This window comes from Lepidochelys kempii, chromosome 6 (assembly GCF_965140285.1).
Source record: "Lepidochelys kempii isolate rLepKem1 chromosome 6, rLepKem1.hap1, whole genome shotgun sequence".
In the NCBI taxonomy this organism is placed as follows: Eukaryota; Metazoa; Chordata; order Testudines; family Cheloniidae; genus Lepidochelys; species Lepidochelys kempii.
Genome location: NC_136385.1, coordinates 54,250,979 through 54,278,484, shown reverse-complemented (window position 1 = coordinate 54,278,484; position 27,506 = coordinate 54,250,979). Strand labels below are relative to the sequence as shown.

Genomic DNA, 27,506 nt, shown 5'->3' with positions numbered 1-27,506 from the left:
GAATTTGATCCTTGGGATAATTGATTGAGGCTGTCCGCTCACTTGAAAGATGGTTAATTTTAAAGGCTGCTAGGCAGTCTGTCTAGAAGAAAAGCCTGGAGTCCAGATTCAAAGCCTCTGTTCCTAGCATCAATGCTGATTTGTTTCTTAGTTCACCCATCAGTTCAACCGTCTCTAAAAGGTGTTAATACTTCCTTGTCCCACAGGGGCTCTGTGAATCTTAATAGTGGTCAAATTTCTTTATGGCACTTGCATGACATAGAAAGTATTATTGTGCTTGTTGACTGACAGGGGTACGTTTCATACCTCATATCATGTTCTTCATTGGATGGTTAGACATTGAAGACTAGCACAGTAAAGTCATATCTACACTAGAAACTTTACCAGTAGCAACTATAGTGGCATACAGCTGCCAGCACTGCAATGTCACTAGAGCATATACACACTTGGCTGCCTTTACTGTGTCTCCTAGATGCAAGAGATTCTGTTAGTGAAAAGGACATGGCACATAGGTAGGCTGAGGGTTGGCATCCAACTATACCTCATTGCTTTTGGGGATATTTTGGAAGTCCATTGCAGGATCCAGAACTCCTCTCAGGGAACTGTGGGAGTTTGACTCCCATGGTTCCTCACACTTGTTTTCAACCTTTTTAAACCATCTCATTGGTAGAAGCCTGGATGCCAAAGAGATCACAGAATTTTTGTGTCTGTTCTAAAGACAATGCACCTGACCTTCTGTATTTGCAGAACTTCAGCAACTCTAACAGCATCTGGGCATGCAGCAATGAAAATGAGAAAACTGAGGAAGAGTGGGATGGTGGCAAGGAATGAAAATCGCCAGGTGCTAATGACATTCACTGACCAGCTCTATATAGTGGAATGGCATTTCTGGGCCAGTGAAACAAGCAACAAGTGGTGTGACCAGATTGTGATACAAATTTGGGATGACTAACAGTAGCTGCAGAACATTTGCATATGGGAGACCACATTCCTGAAGTTGTGTCCTGAGCTCATCCCAGCCCCCAGTGCAGAGACACCAAACTGAGACAGTGAAGAAACAGCTGGCGGATATGCTGTGACAACTTGCAAAACCAGATTGCTATCAGTCAGTGGCAATCTGTTTGGTGTTGGGAAGTCTCCAGTGGAAGCTGTCATCATCCAGGTGTGCAAGGTCATTAAGTATGTCCTGCTGCAGAGAAATGTGATTCTGAGCAATCTGTAGCAAATAATTAATGTGTTAGATGCAATGGGCTTCTTGAACTATGGTGTGGCAATAGACAGGCCACACATCCTGATTCTGGTCTCCTCCCCACCTAACATACACACACACCTTGCTTTGGAGTATATAAACAAAAATGGATACCGTTGTGTGGTTATGCAAGTGTTTGTGTATCACCAGAGAGGTGGCATTTATTTTCTCTCACAAAATTGTGGGGACTGATAATGAGAGGATGGATTGAAGATCAATCTCAACATCGGGTTGCTGTCTTTTAAATGAAAGAGAACTATGCTGCCTCATGTATTATCATTCTGTACATGCCCCTTTTGGAGTGTATGTGAAGCAAAGCTTTTAGAGCAAATTCGCCAATAAGCATTAAGCATGTGTATTTGGATTTAATATAAGAACATAAAGAAAGCTTGATTGCTAATGGAAACAAGCTGATTATAAACTCAGAATTCATTTCTCAGCAGTTGATGACAGTGTGATATCACTAATCTAGGGCACTGTGTACCTGCAAAGTTCTTCAGGGTAATTATTCACTTATTAATGAAAGGCACAGCTTACTTTTTAAGAAGTAATTTGATTCAAATCTAACAACTCACAATCATTTGAATAGTGGCAAAAGCAACATTATAAGGTATTTCCACGTGAAATCCATTTGGATCTCAATAAAGTAATAAAGAGACTATTTTACAGAAAAGCTAGAGCTGCTGCTGATGCTAAAACAAATCCCCTTGTTAGCACAGACTAGTCAAAGGGTACCCTTCAAAGTTTATTTAAAGCTATTTCCACTTATGTTATGAAAGCACACACAATATCTGCATTAAATAACCCAAAGCCATGTTTACGTGGTATTTAGAAATAAATGGCGTGTTTTTCTTCTTTCTTACATTACATGTCCAGATCCTGTCCTATCTGGAAGGCTCTATGATGGCTCGAGTACTAGTAAAATGATACTATTACAAGTATCAAAAGAGTGAAAACTGAGCAGTTGAAAGGGGAAACAAGTTATTAGTCATATAGTTTAAATCTCTATATTTTAATTTGTTTTTTTGTTAACGGCTATTAAATTAAATAACTAATCAACTCTTTGGTGAATTGATGTGCTTGTCAGCAACCTCATACTTCAATTTGGGTGTGAAAGTTTATAATATATATTCTCTGATATCCCCAAACAAGTCTTTCTAGCAAAACCAGGAAATATCAGCTCTGGCATTCCTGGTATTTCAACGATAAAACCAAGAAAGAAAGAAAAACCTTTGCAGAAACTCCTTTCTGGTGCTTTTTATATAAGGCTATGTTGAAAGTAGGGAATGGCTGCCATCAAGGGGTTTGGATTTTAGATTCACAATCAATCATAGTTCTCATTAAAGTCAGTGGTTGTGCTAAGCATTCTTTCCAGACTGTCAGAAGGTGCAATTAAGCCCCCCGTATGTAATAAAAATGGCTGCAAAAAATGGAAATTACTGCTCAAGACACTAGGTCTCATGGCAGGTCAGGACAAGACTGTGTGGACTGAGCAGGTTCCCTGGTCGCAAATGCAGGGGGATAGAAAAATGGGTTGCAGTTTGTGTGTCTGGAGGAAGAAAGCCTACAGAGGAGTTGTGAATGTGATCCAGAGAGGAAGCAAGGAAACAAAGCTTTATTGGGCAAGGAGCTTTTCCAGCTTGTTGGAAAGATCTTTACTGTGAGATGGGTTAGTCATTACCCATTGGTCAAACAGTGTCTGTTGTCTACATGTTCTCTCTGAGAAGTCTCCATTGTATGCAGTTCCTAGGATAGAAGATTATTTCGTTGATAGGTGTTGATGCTCCATTGATGTACCTGTTCCCAATCTCACAACATATTACAGTAAAACACACACATAGCAAGACTTAATAACTTCACATACAATGATAGCACATACAATCCAACAGGATATTAATGTTTAACAGATCAAGACTTTTAAAATGATACCTAATAAGGCATACTTTGTAGAAAACATATCATAATTATATTATGTTCTTTGCCAGAAGCTGGGAATGGGTGACAGGGGATGGATCACTTGATGATTACCTGTTCTGTTCATTCCCTCTGGAGCACCTGGCATTGGCCACTGTTGGAAGACAGGATACTGGGCTAGATGTACCTTTGGTCTTAATAATGGTGATTCTTATGTCCTTACGACAGTGGTGAATATGGGTGTTCCAGGGTGCTCCTTGGAGGTATGGAGTGTCACAGTCCCCACTAGGCTCCTTTGACAATCTCAGTCTATTTGGAAACAACATTGAAAACATATGTTTCTCCCTTTGTGTATGAGGGGGTTTGGTTCTGCTTTGTTTTAGTTTTATTGCTAAAGATATTTGCATGAAGACGGGATTTATATTTCTTGGTTCATTTCCTCTTGCTGCTTATTCCACACTTGAAGTCACAATCTTCTGAATGTGCTATCCCAGTCATGTCTGCAACTAACTGTGATGTTGCAAGCAGAGGATTATGGCTTCAAGGGAGGAATAAGCAGACAGAACAGATAAAAGCTTACAAAACAAAGATCCTGGTTTCATGAAAACATATCTTGTGTGTGTTTTAATAAAGCAAGGGAAGAGAAACACAAAAGGGGCAAGAGGCCCATCTCATTAGAGATGGGGTGTGATCATGGTCTTAATAGTCATTGGGTTAGAGAAGAAGAGAGTGAGAATGATTCTGTAGTCCAGTGGTTAGGGCATCATTGGAGATGCAAGGTCCAGTCCCCCTGTTCCAATCACTCTTTCATCATTTATACACAGTGGAACAGCTTCAACAGGAAAGACTGAGAGAGCCCCACATCAGAATATCCCATTGCTCAGTGGTTAGAGCACTCTCATGAGAGACCCCTTTGTTCAAATCCTTTGTCTCCCTCTGGCAGCAAGAGGGGAATTGAACCTGAGTCTCACACATTCCGGCTAAGTGCTTTAACTACTTGGGTAAAAGTTAGAATGTGGGCACATCCTCTTCCTCTGGCTGGCTTTTGAATGGGATTCAATGTGGTAGGTGCCCTCTGAGCATGCTTACCAGATTGGGCCCCACATGCGATTTAGGCAACCACACACCTGCCTTTCCTGGTTTGTGGATTGCTGTGGGAGGGAGATGGGCATCCAGGAGCCAAGAGGAAGGCAGTAGTGTGCATGCCCAAATGCAGAAACATAGATGCCTAGGGAACTTTTACCTTGAAAAACCTAGGCACCTACAGAATTTGGTGGGAGTTTTGTGGAATACAGTAGAGCCAAAACTGGGATTTAGGTGCCTAAATTTGAGGCTTACGTGGCTACATATTTTTGTGGATCTCACCCAGAGTCCCTGTCTAAGCTTCTCAGGGCAACAGGATGGTGGGAGTTTGGAGAGGGGAAGGGGCTGTTCTGCCCCAGGTTGCCCCAATACAGACTATTTAGGCCATAATTCCCAAATTAATTTAATTTAATCCACCACCCTAATTACAATTAATACAGGCCACCCACCAAAATATTAATTTAGGACAGCCCTTCCTCTCTCCAGAACTGAACAACTGCTGTCCCCAGGATGGTCCCATCTATTGCTGCTCCAAGAGTAGCTCTGGGACCAACCCTGTTCCTCTGTGCTCAGAGAGGAAGTTCAGATGCCCAGGAGCTGACTTGTTTTCCATGAAAGGAGAGTGGAGTCAGAAGGAGTAGGCTAAGCAGCCATATTTTTCACAAGAGAGAAGGGGATGGAATATTTCAGTCTGAGTGGGATTCAACTGCTCAGGGCTTCCTTCACTGCTACTATTCCTTCCCCTCTGTGAAAATAAAGTGGACCCATCTGCTCCTTCTCTCCTCACCCCTTTCCTGCCTCAAAATCCTGTCAGTCCCTGGACTCCCTCCCTGTGATGGTTCTCTCTCCTCCTTGGAAAGGCAGTGCAGAAGAGAGCAGGGAACCCAGAGCTGATAGAGAAGGGTCTCCTCCTTTCCTCAACCTCCCAGCCAGCTGCTGCCCCATGTAGTGAAAAACACCCTACCTTAATATGTGGGGCAACAGCACAGGGAGGCGGAGTCAGCTCTAACACAAACTGCATGAGGCAGAACATAGAGAAGTCTGATTTACAGACTGGTGAATTAGTGTATGCTAGTGTACTGTATAGGCACAGGGCTGGAATCACTCTTTGCTCAAAGCTGAGCACAGGATTAGAGGCAAAAGCTAGCTCTGACTGTCAACAGCCCCACTACACCATTTTAGCAGTCAGGAATAGCTGGAACATAGAAATGACCCAACAATACCACAATGACCAAAAACAGTCCTGCCATGTTCCCTGTACCTGGGGTTCCTGTGCGGGTGGCAAAAAGCCAACTACGCTGGCCACACAATGCCTACCAGGGCCTTCCCTTATGTCAGGAGAATGTATTGGGGGACTGTTATAGCTTTTTTATGCTGGCTCAAGAAAGTAATCCTGGGACATTGATAAATCAGTCCCAAAGCACCTGATTCTCTTTTCACTCATACCGGGTTTTAATGTGTACCATTCCTTTGACCTCTGCGGAGTTACTCCTGCTTTTAAGTGAGATCAGTGGGGACGGGGCAGAAGCCTGGATTGTAGCAAGAAAAACAGCAGGAGGGTGTATGATAAAGCAGCTCCACCATCACAACATTGCACACCTTACATTCTCCTTTTGGATGGTTCTCCTGTTATTCTTTAGCCTTTTGACCCCTCAGCGTTAATGTTACAGCAGCTACTATTCATTCCCACTAACTTACTGATATGTAACTTACATCACCTCTGAACTTGGCCTAGAAACTGGAAGGCATCAGCAGCTCTTTAATATTATTTAGACTGTCAGCTCTTCAGGTGAAGGACTGTCTTTTGTTGTGTGTTTGTACAGCCCCTAACACAACTGTGCCCCGATCCTTGACTGGGGTTCTTAGGTGCTACTGCAAAACAAATAATATAATATCAACAATGCAAAAAAAAATCCTCATTTTTCTGTTTTAAAAATTTAGCCTAAGGGAAGGTTGTAGCATGCCACTTACAAACCCCAGCTTTGCCTCATTCAGGATACTCTCTTAGCTGAAATTTCAGCGTGACTTGTTCCTTGCAATGTTTATTTTTGCTCATCATCTCTCTACAACAATTTTGGCATATGCAAGCAACTCCTACGAAAAACCAGGTGCATGGACTGGCAGCTTTCCTGCTAAAAGGGATTCAGTCAGATGTTTCTCCCACCTGTGAACTGGCTGCCCAATCTCAGCCAGTTCCCATGAATGTACTTATCATGCTCTATTTCAAAAAGCCAAAACAAAATAGTTCAAGTTGATTGTGTCTAAAAATTCTGATGCCATCATTTTTCTTCCCCTGCAAGGCACCATTATGAATGTCCTGATTTCTCTGGTTCTCCATTTTACATTGATTCAAGAGGCTAGATTCAGATCTCAGTTACTTTGGTGTAAATTTGGAGTAACTCCTTCAATCTTATTCTGCAGAAACTGAGTTCAACGTCTGTCCCATAAAGTCTGAAATGCAAATAGGTAACTATTTATGATTTTTTATCTATGACATACTGTATTTCCTACACATTGAAGTTCTCTTCCTGCTCCCTGAGGTGTGTTTCAGAGGTAGCCACTTATGGAGACTACATGGATGTATAGCTTCTGCCATGTGCCATGGGAGAAGGTTTCCAGGATGAATTGACTCCATAGATCAGTCTGAGAGGCCCTCCTCAGTTTTGAGGAGCGAACGCATTTCCTGAAAGGACTGTAAACACCAGTCCTTACCCCTAGGTTGTACCCTTGTGCCCAGATGTTCCATTGCAGAGGACTTTGCCTTTCACTCATTCTGTTAGCCACTTCTTCAGCTACAATGGTCAGTCTGAGCCAGTTCCTTCTCTTCACTGCCTTATAGGTTCTTCTGTGCTTCAGCCCTCTGGCTAAGTCATGCACAGTTGAGCCCCTTTCAGGGTTTAGTCCTAAAAAGGTCCTTTGCCTCTCCTGGGCTCAGCTTCACACCAACAAGGTCTTTCACCCCTCCTGTGCTCAACTCCAAACAGTAAGTCCTTTGCTTCTCCTGGGCTTGACTCCGATCCTTTCCCCTTTGTCAGGGAGCCGGCCACCCAGGCTTTTCCCTGCAGGGAGTCTTAAGTATGCTTTAACCTTACTTTCCACCCCTCATAGCCTTCTATCTCATTTCCTAGTTTTCATAGACCTTATTAGCACAGGGCTCCCCACCACTTTAGAATCTGCACCACAGGAGATAAACCCTACTCCTGTCACTCTATCCTGGCTCAGCCAGACCCAACTTGTCAGATCTTCCTCCAGATCCTTTATCAGGGAGAGAAAACTCTCCTTAGCTACTCTCTCCTGGCTCTCCTCCTGAACTACTATTAATAATTCTTCCTCTTCTTGGGTTTTGTAGAGTAATAGACTCACTTCCAGAGTCTACGACCCCCATGCACAGAACTTCTAATCTTGTTCATGGTTTAGAATCTCACATCTTTTCTGGTATACTTAAATAATTGCAGAAGATTTTTTTTTTTTACTGGGCCCCATTCCTTTGTATTCTTGATAGAAGTTGCAAGGAAACTTTTATTATTTTAAGACCTCCGAGTTTCCTCCTGAACTGGGTTCTGTCTCAGCTCCTTATACTATCTAGCTCTTTCTCTGCTGGCTAGAAGGCATTCAGTTAATCATATCCCAGCTATAAAGCATCCCTAATTAATTTTTCTCTCTTGCATTACAGGTGATGAGGATTAGGCCCTTTCATGGGGACAAAACAAAGAAGACTCATGGAGCTTGTGGAAGGATTGGTCCTGTTCCACTGGTTCCTCCAGAGAAAAGGACTATAGTCTGATGAGAAAAGACCTATTAAAAATGTGAAAAGATTCAAAAATGAAATAAAATGCCATACTGAATGAAATCAGAAAGCTAAAAATGAGATTCATCACATTTCATCTTTATTTCCTTTCCTTCTAAACTTAATTGGACACATTCTAAACGTAATTGGATTGGAGCCCATAATTTCACACATTTAACAGCTAGACAAATATCACTCAATCCCACTGCATTGAATGAGAACACTTGAGTACAAGATGGAAAGGGTCAGGTGTGGCATTTGCAGAAGCCTGCACACAAAAGCATTCAAATTGGGAGCAGAGAAAAACAGCAACCCCACGTGAGCTCATACAGACGCTACAGACTGCAGTTCTGGAATGATTAGGTGGGATCAGGTTCTTCTAAATTCATAGTTTGAGATTCCAAAGCTGGAAGGGACCATTGTGATCATCTAGTCTGACCGTCCGTGTAACACAAGCCACAGAACTTCCCCAAATAATTCCTAGACCATATTTTTTAGAAAAACATCCAATCTTGATTTTTAAAATTGCCAGTGATAGAGAATCTACCTTGGTAAATTGTTCTCATGGTTAATTAAGCTCATACATTTAAAAATGCATATATTTTTTTCCAGACTGAATTTGCCTAGCTTCAACTTCCAGCCATTGGATTGTATTATACCTTTTTCTGTTAGATTGAAAAGCCAATTATCAAATATTTGTTTCCCATGTAGGTGCTTATAGACTGTAATGAAGTCATCCCTGACCCTTGGTTTTGTTAAGCTAAATAATGAGCTCCCTGAATCTATCACTGTAAGGCAGTGGTTTTCAAACTGTGCGTCGCAACCCAGTACTGGGTCACAGAATGTAAGGCACTGGGTCGCGGTGGCTCTGGTCAGCACCGCTAACTGGGCCATTAAAATTCCTATCGGTGGTGCTGCCTGGCTAAGGCAGACTAGTCACTACCTGTTCCAACACCGCTCTGCGCCCTGGAAGTGGCCAGCAGCAGGTCCGGCTCCAAGGCGGGGGGCCCAGAGGGCTCTGCGCACTGTCCCTACCCTGAGCACTGGCTGGCGGGGCGGTGCCTGTGGGCGAGAGCTGGGCTGAGCCACTTGTACACCTCTGCCTAGAAGCCAGACCTGCTGCTGGCTGCTTCCGGGGCGCAGCATGGACTGTGGAGCCAGGAAAGGCAGGAAGCCTGCCTTAGCACCCCTGCTGCACTGCTGACTGGGAGCCGCCTGAGGTAAGCCTGCACCCCAATCCCCTACCCCAGTCCTGAACCCCCACCCCAAACCTGGAGCACCTTCCTGCACCCTGAACCTTTTATCCCCAACCCCCAGCCCAGAGCCCTTATCCCCTCCCGCACTCCAATCCCCTGCTGCAGTCCAAACCCCCCCTCTCACACCCTCAACCCCTCATTCCCAGCCCTACCCTGCAGCCCTCACCCCTGCTCCCCATCCCTCTGCCCTGAGCCCCTCCCACACCCCTCATCCCCAGCTCTGTTGGGTCATGGGCATCAACAATTTTCTTCAACTGTGTCACCAGAAAAAAAGTTTGAAAACCACTGCTGTGTAAGGCATGTTTTCTAATCCTTTAAGTATTCTTGTGGTTCTTCTCTGAACCCTCTCCAGTTTTTCAGCATCTTTCTTAAATTGTGGACATCAAAACTAGACACAATATTCCAGCAGTTGTCAGACCAGTGCTAAATTCAGAGACAAAATAACCTCTATATTACCTGAGAGTCCCCTCTGTATGCATTTGCTCTGTCACAATAGGAGCTCATGTTCAGAGGATTATCCACCATGACCGCAAAATCTTTTTCAGAATCACTACTTCCTGAATAGGCTCCCCGCTCCTGTAAGAACGGATTACTTGACACAGATTAGATTACCCTACTTTAAACAGTAAAACAATAATGTGCCCAGGATTGATCTCACACTGACAGGCCTATGATTATCTGGGTCATCTCCTTTACCCTTTTCAAATATTAGCATAATGTTAGCCTTCTTTCAATCTACTGAAATTTCCTCAGTGTTCCAAGATTTATTGAACCTTAACAGTCCAGTGAGTTAGTCAGCCAGCTCTTTTAAAACTCTTGTAGTCAAGTGAACTATACCTGCTAATATTAATATGACTACTAGTGGAATGGAAAGAGTTTTATTCTCAAAACATGAGATAACTACATCATTTGTTTTTCCCCAAATACAGAACAGAAATATGTATTGAACACTTCTGCCATTTCTGAATTATTACTGGTAATTCTACAATTTTCATCTAATAATAAACAAATACAATTGTTGGTATTCATTTTGCTCCTAATATACTTTTTAAAATCCACCTTACAGTCCTTAACCCTGCTGGTTATAGATTTTTTTTCCTTGTGTCCTGTGCTCCTAGCTTCATTACGATAATTGTTTTATATCTGATAGTATATTATAACTGCCTTCACTTCCCTCTCTAAATCAGGTCATTTTTTTAACCAATTGTGAGACTGGCTTTTAGGGCATCTAGTAAGTGTTCTTAAACCATTCCCAATTATCATTCACATTTTTCTTATTAAATTCTTCCTCCCAGCTGATTTGGCTTATTATTGTTTACAGCTTTATTAAACTGAGCTTTTTAAGGCATCAAGTTCGTGTGTGTATATATATGTGTGGTCTAGACTTTTTTCTGTTTTCTCACAACAAATGTGATCAAGTCATAATCACTTGTTCCTAAGCTACCATAAATGTTTAGTTCTGTGACGGTTCCTTTTTATCTGCCAAGATTAGGAGTAATACAGAAATCCTCTGTGTTAGTTGTAACATGTTTTGAATTAGTAAATTGTCATCTATATTAATATTTAGAAATTCCAAGGATGTTTTAATATAGGCAGTATAAGACCTCCAGCATACATCCTTCTGATTAAAGTCACCCATGATCATGAAACTTTTTTCCCCCTGCATTTTATAGATAGATGTATAAGTAAGCGGTCATCCTATTCTCGAGTGTGATTTGGTGGTCAGTAGCAGACACCAACTAATACACCATCTTATGTTTTATCTGTTAGGACATTGATCTGTAAGCATCAAGATCATTTTCTTCAAGTTACCAGTGACTCGGAAACAGGTAATGCAGCTTTGACATAGAATGCCATTCTCCCACCCCTTCTCCCCGCTGAATCCTTCCTAAATAGGTTATAACCATTGATTCTTAACATTTCAACCATGCCAATTATCCTACTAGGTGTCAGTTATATCAACTAGATAAAATGTTTGCTCAGTACTGAGCAATTCCATTTCCTATTGTGTGTTACCTAGTATTTTTATATAGGCTCCTAGTATTTGTATATAGGCAATTAAAGAATTTCTTTTTTTCACCTCCTTTGGTTTCCTGATTAATTTTGTTCTCAGTCTCTCAATTTTGTGTTAAATAAGTGCTCCTGTCTTCCTTGTTTTTACCCTTCATTTCTGTTATTAGTTTAAAACCCTCCTGACTACTTTAGCTAGCCTGTACCCAAAAAGATTGGTTCCCTTTCTACTGAGGCATAGGCCATCCAAACTATACAGCCCCATTTTCCCACAGAAGATGGACCAATGTTCCAAAAAGCCAAAACACTACATCCTATACCACTTACCTAGCAAGCAGTGTACTTACCAGATTTTCTGCTTTCTGTCTTCTTTCAGTTTTGGGACAGGAATGACGTTAGAGATGATCTCTTGGACAATCTTCTTCTTCTTCAGCACACTTATGCATTCTTTGAAGTTCCCTATTATCTGTGAGATATCCTGTGCCTCAGTGTCATTAATGCTAATATTGAACCATCACCAAAGCATGCTTGCTCATCGACTTCAGAAGTCTATCCAGTCTTAGAGTGATGTCTTGTGTCTTAGCTCTGGGAAGACAGCTCACCATCTTGTTGTCCACCTGTCCCTTACAGAATGTTCTTTTGATTCTTTGGAGTGTTGAATGACCAGCAAGGATCATCTATCTTCCTAGATCAGTTGGACAACTCTTTGTGGGCAAACCTGATTTTCTTACAGGTTGTGCCAAGCTTGCATCCATAGGTACATCTCTCCAGTCTCTTGGAACAGCTCTATTTTGAAAGGTATCTTCCATAGTTTCCACAATAAGGACATGGTACTGATTGGAAACTTCTAACTGTGTGGAATTTCTACTGGTCCTCTTCTATCTGGTGGTCACAGCCTGCCCATCCTCATCTGTCTCTAGCCATGTAGAATGCTGTCATGACCTCTTGTCTCTGGTGGTTATGAACTGTCAGCCCTCTTTTCTTCTTTTTCAGTGCTTACCCAGATAGTCGGCCGTAGTGATCATTCGCCATTTAGTCAGTTCCTGCATAATCACAAAGGCTTGACGGCCTGAGAGTCCAACATCGGAACAGACTCAATGAACACATGTAATAGGGGGTCTAACCTTCCTAGTCCTACATGATATTTCCTATTTATAAAGTTCATATTAGCCCTTTGGGTGACAGTGTGGCACTGGGTGCTCATGTTCAGCTGATTGTTCACCATAACCCCAAAGTCTTTTTACAGAGTTCCTGCTTCGTAGGATAGAGTCCCCCATCCTGCAGGTGTTGCCTACATTCTTTGTTCCTGGATGTATGATCTTACATATAGTTGTATTACAAAACATAACCTTTGCTTGTGTCCTGTTTCCCAAGCAATCCAGATTGCTCTGTATCAGTGATCTGTCCTCTTCTTTATTTACTGCTTCCCCCAGATTTTGCGTCATATGCAAGCTTTATCAGTAATGATTTTATGTTTTATTCTAGATAATTGATAAAAATATTAATTAGCATATAACCAAGAACAAATCCCGATATGGGATTCCACTAGAAGCACACCCACTTGAATGACAATTCACTGTTTACCATTTTATTTTGAGGCAATATTTGAGACCATTTATTATTGGTCTAGTTTCTTAATCAAAATGTCATGATACCAAGTCAAATGCCTTCCAGACTTTTAAGTATATTATATCGCCACTATTACCTTTATTAATGGACCTTGTAATCTCACCAAAAAAATCAAGTTAGTTTGACAAGATCTATTTTCTATAAATCCATGTTGATTTTACCTTGATTACAGGTTATGCAGACATCACTAAGAGAGCAACACAGAAGCAGTCCACGTGGAGAAAAGCAGAGTAGATCATTATCGTGTGTGCAGCATACCTTTTATGGGGTAACGGTGGCAAAATGATGTGGTCCTAGGTGAGCAAAGGAGGAAAAGGGACTTTACTGCAAAGTGACATCACTTGAGAAATATTAGTTGTAGCCTGTGCCCACAATCCAGCGTAGAATGGTGAGAAGACTACAATAATCTTATTTTTGAATCTGTTCCATTCCGTACACTCTGCTCTTTGCCATGAACCAGCAGGTCAATGCAACTGCTGTGATTACAGCTCAGAACAGAGAGATAAAGTCCAAAGAAACTAATGAAGTACTAAGGCTATGTCTGCTGCCTCATCTCCAGTGCAACAAAAGAAGGTTCAGGGTAGCAACAGATGTTATTGCACTGGAAATAAGGATTGTGATTGTGATTACGGCATCGGACTGGGATTTAGCGATCAAATACTTTCCCAATTCTGATACATATTGTGTGACCTTAGACAAGCATGTAACCTCCCAGTGTTTCAGTTTCCTCATGCATAAAATTAGGTTAACGATATTTAACTATATCACAGGGACATTGTGGTACAACACTAATAATTTGTTTTAAATCACATTGGTATCCTTTGATGGTAACTGCCACACATGGGCAAAACTATTATGTTCATCTGGTCAACTGGGAGTATTCCTGGTTAAACCACCTTTTTCCTCCCCCACAAAGATAAATTAAAAAATTAAAAAGGTTAGAGACTTATTAACAGTGTCTCATCCTCTGTGGAGAAAAACAGCAGAAGCAGCTAAAGTGAAAAGACTAGTAACAGAGCTGGTTGAATAACTCATTGTGAATTTTTTCTTGTCATGAAACATTTGCTAATTGCTGCTGTTTCTGCTAATATATTTGTTATTCATAAGTATTCATCCAATAATTGGCATGGACAAATGTCTGACTGGTGAACTGTTCACTTTGACCATTCACTGTGTGACTGGTTACCTAATCACTTGGTGTCAGTCTCTGACTGAATGATTGAAATCTTTTAAACAGATAAATAACTAATCATTAATCATAAATAGTGAATAATGCACATGTTGGTATGTATTATTTCAATCATGATGCTAAACTTTTTGAAACTTTAGGAAATAACTAACATGTCTATGAATACTTTGTGTCCGTCCCAATCCTTGCAGACAACAAATAATATGACATCATAAACGACTGTGAGCCCAACATACTGCTTTTATTCAACAAAATATTCACAAATATCTTGCTGATATTATTCAAGCAGCTCCAGTTAGTAGCCTACTACTGTTGAATTATCAGTGCTCCTGTCTGAAGTTTTCCTATACACTAGTGTTTACAGCTGATGGAGATTCTCTTGCAATCTAAGTGGTAGGGCAGCTGCTTTTGAGTCCCTTGTTCAGGCCACAGCAGCTAGTATCAGCTGAAGTAGGCTCTTACCAAATTGTCAAGCAATAAAAACAGGGGTAATATTCTGGCTCCATTGACATTAATAGCAAAATTCCCATTGGTTTCAATGGGACCAGGATTTCACCCCAACGGTATTCAGCCAGCAGGGGTTTGGCTGGTCATATTAATACAAAGGGCATAAAGCAAACAAAGTCATTTGTGCCATTCTCTTATCTGGATTGGTGGAATTTATCCTGTCTAAGAATCAAAAAGGACTACTATAACAGCACATTTGAAAATAAAAATAACCACAGCTTTAACATTAAAAATAGAATAATAGAAATGTAGGGCTGGAAGGGACCTTGAGACGGCATCAAGTCCAGCCCACTGTACAGACCTAGACCATTCCTGGCAGGTGTCTGTCCAACCCATTCTTAAAAACCTCCAGTGATGGGGATTCCACAATCTTCTTTGGAAGCCTATCCCAGAGTTTACCTACCATTATAGTTAGAATTTTGTTCCTAATATCTAATCTAAATCTCCCTTGCTGCAGATTAAGCCCATTACTTCTTGTCCTACTTTCAGTGGACATGGAGAACAATTGATCAGCATCCCCTCTATAACAGCTCTTAACATATTTGAAGACCATTACCAGGTCCCCCTCAGTCTTCTCTTCACGAAACTAAACATGCCCAGGTTTTTTCAACTTTCCTCATAAGTCAGATAATTGTATGTGATTTGCACTGGATATTTGCAAGTGCTTTCCAGTCTGAAGAGATGGGGTTAATAAGAGGACTCAAGCTTAAAATCATTATAATTTACAGTAAATCATGTTTCTTTATTATAGCCTACAGAATCTTAAAAGTTATTGTCATAAATTCTGACTGTACTAAATTGATATTGTCTGCTCTTGACTTTTTTATATATAATTAAAGAGAAAGAAAACACATTTGGAGACATTTGATGGCTCTTATTAGATTTTAAACCAGTTCGGCAGCTGATGTAAATCAGTCTAACTTCACTGGAATCAATGTAACTGAATTTATTTACACCAGTTGAGCATCTAACTATGATATTCCAGGGTGAAATCCAGACCTGTGAGGGATTGTTTCACCCCTGCCCAGCACCTTGGGTGCCTCATAAGCTTTGCCGCTATAGCTCCCACCTGGGATGCTCACAAACAGACTCCCAGCATGCAGGTCACTCCTTGCCTATCTGTGTATAGCCAAAGCCTGGTCCAGCAACTCTGACCCCAACATCCTGTCAGTAACGCACCAGCCACACCTTGACTTCCAGCACCATTGGTTACTACTTGCAGGGTGACCCCAACATACTCCCAGTCATAACTTTCCCCCAAAATTATGTGTTCTTCACTGTCCAACCCTCTCCTGGACAGTTTAGGTATTTTAGGTCTGTTGACCTATGACGAAACAATATCCAACAGTTTGCCTCTTTAAATGGAGTTTCCATGCAGCTCATTTCAACCGCAGCACTGGATTAGTTTTAATTAAAGAATAAAGTAAGTTTCTTGAACTACGAAGAGAGAGATTTTAAGTGAATACAAGTATAAGACAAAGTCAGAAATGGTTACAAGAGAAATAAAAATTAAACTCTTCTTAGTATGAAAACTTAACAAACTAGACTTGGTTCAAGGTGAAATCCCTTACCACATGTTCCCAGTAACACAGCTGACCAAATTCTCAGGCCAGGATCTGCTCCTGAAGTCCAAAGGCTGGGGGTTTTGTTGTGGGGTTTTGTTGTCGTTGTTTTTTGTTTTTTTGGTTAGGTGAAAGAGAGAGGGATGGGCAGGGCTTCCCTTCATATTTTAAATCCAGTCTCCCTTTGAAATGGGGTCTCCTAAGGCTTACCTATCACAGCAAAGTTTATTCAATCAGTAAAGAAGGTGTGATTTAGTCTGGGGGTGAAGGTGCCCCCATTGTCTTTCTTCTCCTCTGTGTATACTTTCATTAATTGATCATGCAAAAACCATAGCATAGGATGATGAGGAATCACAAAGGTAAGTACATAGCTGGACATTTTCATGACACACTGACATAGATTTAGCTATAGACTCTGAAGTGTCTTGTCTCCCTCTTGCTGTCTCAAGGACCTTGTTTACTATTTATATACAAATGGAGATAAATGTTGTTTAAGATAGACCTGCTTGACCACTCCTGCCTACTCAGAGCTATGTGGGTTTCAAAATGTGCTACCAACATCATTCATGGGACGTTGTTGGGATGCTTTACATATGTCGCTATATACATTTCACCATGATATAGTTGACCAGTGAGTCATTAGTTTTCAAATGATACCTCATGGCATATTTTATACAAAGATGATTACAGTAGTGTGTAGGATGAGAATACAGAGGTGTATATTGTCACACTAACCCAATAATGTGTTTTCACCATCAGAACACTGGGACCTCTTTGTTCCCTAACGTCTGCTTTGAAGATGGGCTAATGTCAAGTTTAATCCACTGGCTGCCAAGAAAATCCTGCACAGCAGCCCACAATACATGAAATACTTTGCACCAAGCTGGATTGCACTGCAGTCTATCAGTGTGTTATTCCCTGTGTTTGCCCCTACTATCCTCTTTGTGCAAAAACAAACAGAATTTATGAACTGTAGTTTCTTATTTTTAATTGGTTGGTATTAACAACCTGTTCCACTGAATGCATGTGAAATGTAAGTAGACATTTATGAGTTTTGTTTTAAAATTCATTTAAAACTGTAGACTAATTTAAACAGCACTTAACCATAGAGCACCCACACATTTTCTCTCTAGATTATGAGTATTGTTAAACAGAAAAGTTCAAGATACAAATAATATGTCTATATCTAACAATGATATTTGCACTCCTCTAAGGTCATCCATCTGAAGATCTTGATGTCTTTTACAATCCATAATTAATTTTGTTTCACAATACCGCTAAGACAGGCTAGATATAATTCAGCTCCATTTTACAAAGAGGGAAATGAAGATAGAGTGGGCAAGATTATGTCTCTGGTTATGCAGCCATGCCAGAGTGGAAGACACAGTTTCTTTGTGCTGAGTTCTACAGCTTCTTTTCTGGTGCAATGAAGCTGTCTTGATTGCACAAGTTCAGCTTCTTGTGTTACATATAACTAAGAAGGGGTTTTGACTTCTCAATCTGTCTTCCCAGCCTTGAGGTACTCAGACATTATAGGGTTTAAAATACCCTGATAGAATCAAAGCTCCCAATCCTGGAATCCACATGCAATCAAAACTCAGTAAAGAAAACAATAGTTTTGCCTGTGGAAGGTATAGAGCTGGGCAAATCATTTTTGACAAATAATTTATTCAACAAGTTTATACTCTTTTTCTGTTTGTGAATTGTTGACAAACGCTGTGACTTGTTTATTTTTTGAGAGCTTCAAAATTATTTGCCAACCATTTTCTGGATAATTCTTAGTTTGCAGCTTGTTTGTAAGCAGTTTACGGAATTATTTGATATTTGAAATTCAAGCAGTGTTTATTAGACCAATGCCAGTTTGTCAGATGGTATGTATCTCTTCCCTGATTGGATGAGCATAATTATTAGACTCAGGTTTCCGGAGCAAATGCGCATCATTACATATTCTAAATTTGCTTTCTGTTCATATTCTACAATGTTTGCTTAAAAATCAGTATTTCAACAAACATTACATCCAGCAATCTCATTCACTATTATACACAGACAATTAACACAGAAAAGTTGGAGACCTAAAGAAAGTGAATTCACAGACAAATATTGTTTGCCATATCCACCCAGCTCTAGAAATGAGTATGGAATTAGAGTCCAAATCAGTACAGTGAATTGATCAGAAATCAGTCAGTCATGTGGGTTTCCAATATGCAAATATTCAGCCATCTTCTACCCACGCAAAAATCATCTTTGCTTCTTCTACATTCTTTCATGGATTCTACTGATAGAATCATTTTTACCCAATATGTACATCCCTCTTCTTTGAACGATGTAGTTATCTGGAATATCAGTTCAAGTCTTTGGTCTTTCACTCTTGATGTTTACCACCCACTTTCTGTCAGTAATTGAGACCTGTCTGTTTCCAAAATGAACTAACTTTTATAAACAAAATAAAGATGTACTGATATTTGTTTATGGTCCACTTGATGGCATGGAGCCATAGAAACCAAGGAAAGCAAGACTGAATCCAGCCTCTGATTGTATTTATTTGACCCACAGCTCAAAAGGGCCGTCCTGAAAAAATAAGCAGTAAGGCAGTGCAAGGACTGAGCTTTGGTTGATGACTATGGTGATAATAAGTTTCCCAGCTGTTTCAGACCAGAATGTAAATGTAAAAAGAAAAAACTATCAATCCCCATCCAGGTGTGCCTGTCATAAACTAAAGCACAAGCAGCACATCTACAGCTGGCATATTGGGTGGTATCTTTTCAGGTGCCAGGCTCCTACTAGAGCTGGCCATTTATGTGGTGTTGCTCAGATGGGAAGAAGCCCTGGATGATGCTGCAATTTTGGGCAGCTGTGCTCCAAACCATGTTGAGCTAACCAGCCACCCCCACTCCATCTTAGCTGATATATTATGCATGCTGATAAACTAACATTACGGTCATATGTTACCATCACTACCACCTGGAATAAATTTTAGTCATCTTAATAAGTGCAAGTTAACGAGGCAAAAACCACTGCCCAGCAATGTGTGTGCTTGTTTTTCCCCAGCAATACAGCATTTTAGAGCTGTCCAGAGTATTCCACACTGAAAGAAATAACTGTTGAATTTCACCCTCTTGATGATTTTAAGCCAGGCCAACACATTGTGGAGGAAGAGGGTCCTGGATCATTACTGGCAGTGTGTAAATCATAGCCCTGGTTTTGCTTACTTCAGACCTGACTTGAAAATTGTGATCTGTTAATTTTGTTACTTCAGTGTGTGGCTACGGCTCAGCTAATAGTCTATTGATTCTATTACATGTGCAGCATTTGGAATGGGTTATTACATGGCATTTGACCTTTGATATGCTAGTTCATCATTGGGATTTACTTCTGATTGACGGGATCTCTGAATTCAGTGTTCATGCTTGGGCTTTCAAGTCTTGTTTTTATCAGCTTGGAGTGGTGACAGTGACATATAAAATGGAAATGAATTATTGTCACTTGTGTGCTGTTTTATTCCTACTCATTAAACTCTCCATGTTTTAATGTGTTCATTAAGGCTGCAGCCATCAGTAATAAAATTCACATTGCACACTTACTTAAAGATGGCCTTGTCCACCAACATTGGGCCAAATTCCGCCTCCACTTACTCTTGATTTACATTGGTATAATTCCCTTGGCCCACTCTCTTTTAAAAACTGCACCACAGGCTTAAATGGAGTTACTCCAGCTATCCTCTGATGTACCTGTGAGTCGAATTTGGCTCCAGAGATTAAATTATGCTGTGGTGTAAATAGTGATGTAATTTCCATGTTTAGTGTAAATTAGAAAATAGGATATAGTTCCAAAATAGTTGTACCAATTTGGAATGGTGCAGTAGTGCCTACTTTAGTTAGGTGCTCAAAAGCTGGTAGGGAGACATAGCTGGAAATCATGGTGTGGTCTATCAAAAAGAGGTCATACCAGTGGCTTATCAGTGGAATCCTGCAGTGATGCAACCTGTCAAAAAGTGACTAAAAGTAGGGAGTAAGATAAAGCAATCCTGACACACATACTTTGGGGGTAATTCTGCCATTTGTTTCAGAGGTGTAATTCATATTTGGTCTGAATCTTTAGGTTTTACACAGCTGTAACTCCACCGCCTTACCGGGAGGAATCAAGCCTATTGATATCAGTAGATAATGCAACTTAGGGAGGAACTGGGCCCTTGTAGTTAAATCTGCATTGTGGCAGCATTCCAACTCTTCCAACAGTGCACATAAAGTATTACATAGGCCTCCAGTGATCCTGTGTAACCCAGTTTTGTTCTCTACGGGGTTCCTTTAAATGGTAACGCTCGAATAGTTGTAATAGCTGATTTTTTCTCTCTCTCTCTTTTTACCTTGTTTCCTCTGGATTCAGCTGCTTTACCAGGAGTACCATGAACGGTGTCATTTTTGCTGCTGTTGTAGGTTGTTGTTGTTTTCCAGATAAGCAATTATTGAACCATCTCATACCCACAAATAGAAAATTTCCCTTTGTTTCCTCTCTATTCTTTCATGTATTCCACTCATTGACATTAGGCAATATCACACCTATGAATGTGTACATGCCTTTTCTTTAGAGTATGTAATTATTTGGAATATCATTTGATTGCCTTGGCTTTTCACCTCCAATGTTTGCAGTCCACTTTCTCTTAGTAATTGAACCTTGTCTGTTTCCAGTGTATATTAGTTTTTAAAAATGAAAGCGTAGAGAGACATTGATATTTTCGCATGGACTATTTGATGGCATGTGAGGAGATGAACCATAGCATTTGAGGAAAGCAAAACTGATGGCCTATCCCAGGGCATAAAGAGAGTTCTTAGCTAGGCAACACAAGTGATATCCCTTAAAGATAAGAATGCATCATTCTGTGCCATCACTGTTAGCCTAGTTTATTGAGTTTACATTTTACAAAATATATTATGAATAGAAATATTTTCATGGGTTCTTTTAATTGCAATAAAAATTATAATGATGATGATGTAAAGCTTACACTGCAGGGTTGGAAACCTGAACACAACAGCCTTATGTTAGCCAAGAAATTGTAAGGTGAAATGGGAAAATTATAATATTACAGCAAGAGAAATGTTAAATTTTTGTGTTAAATGTTTGAAGTTAACTGTTGGTTAGGAACCTTTTGTACTTGAAGGGGGTTAATTATTACAATACTGTTAATTATTAGGATACTAGTCTGGGGTGAGGGGTTATTTACTTATTTGTATCCCACCTCCTACCCCCCTCAGGCCAGTGTACTAATTGTATATAGCTGTAGCATATTGTGCACAATTTCTTTAGATAAAGTTTCCAATTTAACCTACTTCTGAGTTCTTGGTTAGGTAAAGAGTCTGTTAATTGAATTGCTGTAGTTTAATGATGTCCCCTGATGGGATGAGAGAAACCACAGTAAGGTCTGCAGCAGCTGTAGGGTTTTCTTTACACGCATCTACTCCATGCTGTAGGAACATGTACTTTAGAATTATAATCTCATTCTTTCCCACAGGAAAGAAGAAGACTTGAACACTGGGGACATCAAATATCAGGAAAAGGCTTCTTAAAGGAAAGGGCCAACATTTTCAAGAGTCACTAGTAAATTTGATTGAAAACCACTGTTTCTCCCCCTGCTGAGTGTAATTTTAAGATAGAAATATACACTGAGGTGTGTTCCTAGTAGAAGAGTGTAACAGGGTGGCTCACCCTGTGGGCTGGAGAGGGTGGGGCTAAACCAAGCCTGATTACAGGATGAGCCCCACCTGAGAGGAATCAGGTGATGTCAGTGTGAAAAGGAGCAGGAAGTTGCAGTGAAAGGGGGAAAGATCAGGAAGTTGTGGCAGAGTTTGCAGACAGTAAGGAAAGCTCTCTAGATAGAGAAGCCTTGGAGAGAGCCTGACCAAGTAGCAGACGGACTGCAAAGGTTCCAGACAGGAGGAGGAGAAACCTTGAGTTTTGTGGACTTATGAATGGACTTTGCATTGGTGTTTTAGTTAGTTTATTTTATATTAATAAACTTAGTCTCTAAGGAGGGGTATCTTTTGACCAAGAAAAAGTCTGAAGTGAAGTTTATTTGAATGGTCCAAGAGGGGAAACTGAGGGGCGCTACCTGTAGCATGACTTATGCAATGGCAACGGTGCATGGGAGATAGCTGGACCAGTTACAAAGAACATAAGTAGAAAGTGCTTTGCCTGATTGTTCTCATGCTGTATTGTTTCATGGTACATTTAGAAATCCTTTTTCAATCATTGGGTGTGAGTCACTTTTCCTACGTATTTACTAGCCTGTACTGCTTTGATTTGCCATGTGAGTCAGCATATGTTTATGTAAGCAAAGAGCTTTTTTCATTATACCCCTTCCAGAGTGTAATGTGCTTCTTAAAGAACAAAGATTATAGAATCATCGCGAAGGGACCTTGAAAGGTCATCTAGTCCAGCTACCCAGGCTGAGGCAGTACCACATACACTTAGATCATCTCCGACAGGTGTTTGTCTAACCTGTTCTTAAAAGCCTCTGAGAGGATTCCACAACCTCCCTTGCAAGCCTATTCCAGTACTTAACTATTCTTTTGGTTAGAAAGTTTATCTTAAGATCTAATTTAAATCCCTTTGCTGCAGATTAAGTCAATTACTTCTTGTCCTACTTTCAGGGATGTGGAGAACAATTGATCACTGTCCTCTTATAATAGTCGTAAACATACCTGAAGACTCTAATCAGGTCCTCCCTCCATCTTCTTTTCTAAAGATTAAACATGCCCAATTTTTTTAACTCAGAGGTTAGGTTTTTTTAAACCTTTTAACATTATGGTTGCTCTCCTCTGAACTTTGTCCAATTTATCCATGTCTTTCTGACACAGTACTCCATCTGAGCCCTCACCTATGCTAAGCAGAGTGGGACTATTACATCCTGTGCTTTACATGCAACACTCCTATTAATACACTCCAGAATATTGGTTGTTTTCACACCTACACCACATAGATAGCTCATATCTAACTTGTGATATTTACAGCCATATTACTTTTTTTCTTTTTCAGCCATATTACTGCTGAGCCAGTTACTCCGCATTTTGTATTTTTGCATTTGATTTTTCTTTCCTAAGTTTAGTACTTTGCACAGGTTTATATTGATGACTTATTGTTTATTGTCTGCAACACTAACATGGAACAAAACTAGGATGTTCATTTTATTGATAACTTAAAAAAACCTCAAAATATCCACTAATAATATCTGGACCTCTTCTTACCACTTTGTATTTTATTTCAGTTCTAAATACATTTGTCCTTACATATTTCCCCATGGGGAATGTCATACTAGCTTGAGAGTAGAGTTAGCTGAAAAATTCTATACTAAGCTTTATCCATTGGAACTGAAATGTTTCATAGAAATGTGGCAGGTTCAATGGAATTTTCCTCTGGAAGGTTTCTCAGGACCAGGATGGAATATATGAGAGAGAGAGAGAACCTAGAGTAGCCAACAGTCCAACGATTAGGGAGCTGACTTGAGATCTGGGAGACCCAGTTCAAGTCCCTTCTCCAAATCAGGGGAACTTCTAGACTAGCGCCCCAACCACCAGACCAATAGCTATTCTCCTGTGGTAATGGGGAGTTTCTTTCTCTCTCCATCCCTGTTTTTTACAAAAAAAATTCAAAAGATCCTGGCTTCCTTCTGCACTAGAATGAATCCAAATTCTGCAACTTGAATTTTTTCACCAAACTCAATTATTGTTTTCCAGTGAGCCCTGCAGTCCTACTTGATAGGCCAGTGCAATATATTAGATTGTTGCAGAAGTGCTATATAAATTAGAGATGCATACATATGTAAAAAGTTAGATAATAGATAAGGTGCCAGTAGACGGTACTCAAGAATATGTGGCATGTCTTCTGGGCTTTTTTGGGACTAATAGAACTTCATTTTGTGCCCTGAAAAAAGCTTATTTTGTGTAGCTATTTAGATGGAGCTCTTAACACAGATAAGTTAGCTTAAGTCAAGTGATACTGCTGTTCTAACTTTTCTAACCTTGTGTATGCTATAAAGTGACTATTCTTCGTGCTCTGTTTGTTAATTTCATCCAGAGTAGCTGCTATTCATAGTCAAATGATTTCAACAATTTCCATCCCACCACCAACCTCAGCCTGGTCCAGTCCACACAAGAGATCCACTTCCTGGACACTACAGTGCTAATAAACAATGGTCACATAAACACCACCCTATACCGGAAACCTACTGACCGCTATTCCTACCTGCATGCCTCCAGCTTTCACCCTGACCACACCACACGATCCATCGTCTACAGCCAAGCTCTGCGATACAACCGCATTTGCTCCAACCCCTCAGACAGAGACAAACACCTACAAGATCTCTGTCAAGCTTTCTTACAACTACAATACCCACCTGCAGAAGTAAAGAAACAGATTGATAGAGCCAGAAGAGTTCCCAGAAGTTACCTACTACAGGACAGGCCTAACAAAGAAAATAACAGAACGCCACTAGCCGTCACCTTCAGCCCCCAACTAAAACCGCTCCAACGCATTATTAAGGATCTACAACCTATCCTAAAGGATGACCCAACACTCTCACAAATCTTGGGAGACAGGCCAGTCCTTGCCTACAGGCAGCCCCGCAACCTGAAGCAAATACTCACCAACAACCACATACCACACAACAGAACCACTAACCCAGGAACTTATCCTTGCAACAAAGCCCGTTGCCAATTGTGCCCACATATCTATTCAGGGGACACCATCACAGGGCCTAATAACATCAGCCACACTATCAGAGGCTCGTTCACCTGCACATCCACCAATGTGATATATGCCATCATGTGCCAGCAATGCCCCTCTACCATGTACATTGGTCAAACTGGACAGTCTCTACGTAAAAGAATAAATGGACACAAATCAGATGTCAAGAATTATAACATTCATAAACCAGTCGGAGAACACTTCAATCTCTCTGGTCACGCAATCACAGACATGAAGGTCGCTATCTTAAAACAAAAAAACTTCAAATCCAGACTCCAGCGAGAAACTGCTGAATTGGAATTCATTTGCAAATTGGATACTATTAATTTAGGCTTAAATAGAGACTTGGAGTGGCTAAGTCATTATGCAAGGTAGCCTGTTTCCTCTTGTTTTTTCCTACCCCCCCCCCCAGATGTTCTGGTTTAACTTGGATTTTAACTTGAAGAGTGGTCAGTTTGGATGAGCTATTACCAGCAGGAGAGTGAGTTTGTGTGTGTATGGGGGTGGGGGAGATGTGAGAAAACCTGGATTTGTGCAGGAAATAGCCCAACTTGATTGTCATGCACATTGTGTAAAGAGTTGTCACTTTGGATGGGCTATCACCAGCAGGAGAGTGAATTTGGGGGGGGGCGGGGCGGGGTGGAGGGTGAGAAAACCTGGGTTTGTGCTGGAAATGGCCCACCTGATGATCACTTTAGATAAGCTATTACCAGCAGGACAGTGGGGTGGGAGGAGGTATTGGTTCATATTCTCTGTGTATATATAAAGTCTGCTGCAGTTTCCACGATATACATCTGATGAAGTGAGCTGTAGCTCACGAAAGCTTATGCTCTAATAAATTGGTTAGTCTCTAAGGTGCCACAAGTACTCCTTTTCTTTTTGCGAATACAGACTAACACGGCTGTTACTCTGAAATCCATACTCAAGGTGGATCTTGCGGTGCCTTCTACTGGACCATCCAGTTAGCTTTTCTAACTTCTTGATAATAACTTCAATTGTTCCTATTTATTAATTCCATTTTAAGAAGGGAAAATATTGTACCTCAAAACTTTGAGGGCTCCCATATTTTTATCATATATTGGATTGCCAGACGTGGTTAACACAAACAAGTGAAGCCATGCAAATCAGCACCTGATCAGCCACCTTCTACAGACTCTCCAAAGACCGATTCTATACCCTGTTTTATATCAACATGCAGGAAAGCAAGGAAGTTTTTAATGCTTCTGTCAAGGTTCCTTCCCCACTCTGAACACTAGGGACCTGCATGAAAAACCGCCTAAGCTTATCTTTACCAGCTTAGGTCAAAACTTCCCCAAGGTACAAAATATTCCACCCTTTGTCCTTGGATTGGCCGCTACCACCACCAAACAAATACTGGTTACTGGGGAAGAGCTGTTTGGAAACGTCTTTCCCCCCAAAATACTTCCCAAAACCTTACACTCCACTTCCTGGACAAGGTTTGGTAAAAGGCCTCACCAATTTGCCTAGGTGACTACAGACCCAGACCCTTAAGATCTTAAGAACACATACCTAGCTAGATTACTTACTAAAAGTTCTAAGTTTCAGAGTAACAGCCATGTTAGTCTGTATTTGCAAAAAGAAAAGGAGTACTTGTCGCATCTTAGAGACTAACCAATTTATTTGAGCATGAGCTTTCGTGAGCTACAGTTCACTTCATCGGATGCTCACGAAAGCTCATGCTCAAATAAATTGGTTAGTCTCTGAGGTGCCACAAGTACTCCTTTTCTTTTTGTAAAAGTTCTAAGACTCCATTCCTGGTCTATCTCCGGCAGAAACAGCATATAGACAGACTCACAGACCCTTTGTTTCTTTCCCTCCTCCCAGCTTTTGAAAGTATCTTGTCTCCTCATTGGTCATTTTGGTCAGGTGCCAGCGAGGTTACCTTTAGCTTCTTAACCCTTTACAGGTAAGAGGAGTTTTTCCTCTGGCCAGGAAGGATTTCAAAGGGGTTTACCCTTCCCTTTATATTTATGACAGCTTCAATTGGCAGCAGACTAACTATTTAGAGCAGCAAACAGTCCTGTGGCACCTTATAGACTAACGGAAGTATTGGAGCATAAGTTTTCATTGGTGAATATCCGCTTCGTCGGATGCATGTATTCACCCACAAAAGCTTATGCTCCAATACATCTGTTAATCTATAAGGTGCCACAGGAGTCTTTGCCGCTTTTACAGATCCAGACTAACACAGCTACCCCTCTGATACTTAACTGCTTAGAGTAACCAATAACTAGTTATTTGTGTATGATACCCTAGGAAGAGGATGAAAGTGGAAGTCTTCAGTGTCAGACTTTGTGTTCAAATATTCAACAAGGATTCAACACATGATAAATCTGTCTACTTATAGTATACCAGGAATAGCGGCCTTTTCTTATTCAGGCTGATAAAATTCAGCACAATGCAAAGCTTCTTAAGTACCAGTCTTATTTCTTCCACTACAAAGAAATAAATTTCAGCCAAAACAGGCATCAAAAAGTAATTATTTTGGTATTTCTTGAATAAAAGATGATTTCTAATCAGAGGAAAGTGCAATCATCCATGTGCAGAGTGAGACGACTAAGGA

General features: G+C 40.6%; 1 long non-coding RNA gene across 3 annotated transcripts in view; it reads right to left on the bottom strand.

Annotated features, from left to right (window-relative positions):
- The window catches only part of LOC140912846 (uncharacterized), a 95,116-nt gene that overhangs the window by 40,320 nt on the left and 27,290 nt on the right, over nucleotides 1-27,506 (bottom strand). For all 3 annotated transcript variants that reach the window (XR_012159398.2, XR_012159399.2, XR_012159400.2), the window contains exons 2-6: nucleotides 13,090-13,221; nucleotides 11,647-12,780; nucleotides 9,746-9,865; nucleotides 5,960-6,118; nucleotides 3,278-3,472 (exon numbers count right to left, since the gene is read on the bottom strand). This is a non-coding gene — a long non-coding RNA (uncharacterized LOC140912846). The remainder of the gene's footprint in view (nucleotides 1-3,277; nucleotides 3,473-5,959; nucleotides 6,119-9,745; nucleotides 9,866-11,646; nucleotides 12,781-13,089; nucleotides 13,222-27,506) is intronic.